Source organism: Sceloporus occidentalis, unplaced genomic scaffold (assembly GCF_023333645.1).
Source record: "Sceloporus occidentalis isolate IW3139 unplaced genomic scaffold, rSceOcc1.0.p SCAF_1, whole genome shotgun sequence".
Taxonomy (NCBI): Eukaryota; Metazoa; Chordata; class Lepidosauria; order Squamata; family Phrynosomatidae; genus Sceloporus; species Sceloporus occidentalis.
Genome location: NW_028316981.1, coordinates 11,653,955 through 11,656,427, shown reverse-complemented (window position 1 = coordinate 11,656,427; position 2,473 = coordinate 11,653,955).

Sequence of the window (2,473 nt, the reverse complement as noted above, 5' to 3'; positions counted from 1 at the left end):
AGAGACAAGTTACGTTTGCAAAGTCAGTAATATGTGCATGTATCGTAGAACAGATTGCATACAATTTGTCCCAAATTAAAAATGTATCTTAAGCAAAATAAAACTTGCACAGGTACCAAATAGCACACTGCAACTTTAAATTCATTCTGTAGGGATTCTAGAAAGTGTGTCACAAAAGCCTATACCTGGCAACTGAGAATTGACAGGAAGAAGCTGTAATACTATCCCAATTTTGTCACTGTTCGCATCAAGGGCATCTCAGGAAAAAGAGGGCCAGAAATTAAGCTGTTATATAGAATCAGAACTGCCTCTTGCAATAAAGCAGAATAGAAACTCCGTATTTCTGCTCTGAGGAACCTCATTGAAACTGAGGTTGCATCCACACTGCAGAAATAATCCAGTGTGACACCACTTTAACTGCCATGGCTCAGCGCTGTGCAATCCTAGGAGTTGTAGTTTATTGTGGCTCCAGAGGCCTCTGAGAGAGAAGGCTAAATATCTTGTTGTTGTGTGCTTCCAAGTCTTTTCTGGCTTATGGCAACTTATGGGGTTTTCTTGGCAGGTTTCTTTCACTGGAAGGGTAACATTACCATCCTATGAGGTTGAGAGCCTGTGACTTACCCAAGGTAGGGTTGCCATAGCGCCGGACCTCAAAACCAGGGAAAATGTAGGACATAATTTTCAAATGTAGGACACAAAAATGTGTCCTACATTTGAAAATTCTGTCCTACATTTTCATGGCGATCGCGGCGGGGAGCAGAGGCCAAGCGGCAAGGGAAAGCCTCCACTTAAGGAGGCTTTCCCTCCCCGCCTGGGCCCCGCCGCGATCGGAGGCCAGGATTGGGGCCTCGCCTCGTTCCTGGCCCCCGCAGGGACCAGGAAGGAGACGAGGAGCCGGCGGCGATCGCCAGGGCCTCGCCTCCTTCCTGGCCCCAGCGGAGACCAGGAAGGAGGCGAGTAGGCCGCCGACCATCGCCGCGGCCTCGCCTTGTTCCTGGCCCCCGCGGGGACCAGGAAGGAGGCGAGTAGGCCGCCGACCATCGCCACGGCCTCGCCTTGTTCCTAGCCCCCGCGGGGACCAGGAAGGAGGCGAGGAGCCCGGCGGCGATCGCCAGGGCCTCGCCTCCTTCCTGGCCCCAGCGGAGGCCAGGAAGGAGGCGGGGAGCCCGGCGGCGATCGCCTGGGCCTCGCCTTGTTCCTGGCCCCCGCAGGGACCAGGAAGGAGGTGGGGAGCCCGGCGGTGATCGCCGTGGCCTTGCCTCGTTCTTGGCCCCAGCGGAGGCCAGGAAGGAGGGAGGAGGCTGCAGGGAGGCGGGGAGGTTGGCGCGGCTGCGCCCAAGAGGCGCCGCCTCCCTGCAGCCTCCTCCGCCCCAGGCCTCACTGCCCTCCTTTTCCTCCGCGTGGCCATGCGCGGGGGAGGAGGAGGAGGGCAGCGAGGCCCCAGGGTTGCCTAGCAACCCCGCTGCAACCGGGCTTTTCCCGGGTTTTGGCGCCATCCGTGCCGTGACCGGGCAGGTGCAGCCAAAACCGGGAAAAACCCGGTTGCAACCGGGTTATGGCAACCCTAACCCAAGGTCACCCAGTGGGTCTCATGGCCAAGCAAGTCATAGTCAAATGCTTAAACCACTAGGCTCTCTTAGCAGCTCTGCTATGTAGTTATAAAGCAGCAGACCTCTACTGAATATGGAGCATCTTTGCAATTGTAATTCCAGCATGGGTTAAGTCCACTTTAGAAGCATAAAATGCCCCAGATAGATTCTGGTCACTCTTTCTATCCCAATTCTTCATTTAGGGGGAAGATCAGGTCTTTGGCTCACCATTAGATAGCAACCTTGCTTTTCTCAAAAGACCAGAGAGCAAGAATAATGAGAGCATGCAGTCCAACGCCTCCTCTCCACCTTGCCTTGCAAACAGAGGAAGGTTCTTGCATCTGCAAAAAAATATGTAACTACAAACATCTTCTCAAGTGGTACCTTTGAGACTAACTGCAAGAAAGAAGTTGGCAGCATGAGCTTTCCTCAGATGCATTTGGAAGTAGGCTTAAATCTATGAAAGCTCATGCTGCCATCATCTTTCTTTCAGTGAGTCTCAAAGGTGCTACAAGGTCTGTCTACAGACTGATTCTGCAGACTAACATGGCTATATCTTTGAATTCTATCTTCTCAAGTGGTTAGTGCAGGGGAAGAAGTGGAGCGTTTCCCCAGATTCTGGAAAAAAATACCTTTTTGGCACAACAACTACCAAACCCCTTCAGCCCAAGCTACCTCACAGGGTTGGCGTTAGGATAATTTGGGGAGTGAGAGAGCCATGCAGGCTGCCTTGAGTTCATTGGAGGGAATTCTGCGTATACATGTAATTGGCCGTTATGTTTTAATAACATAAGTCTCCTGAGAAAGATGCAGGTACGGGAAAAGGAGCCAAGTCATTGACGGACAACAAGAAATGTGAGCTGTCGTCCCCACCCCCCCATGAA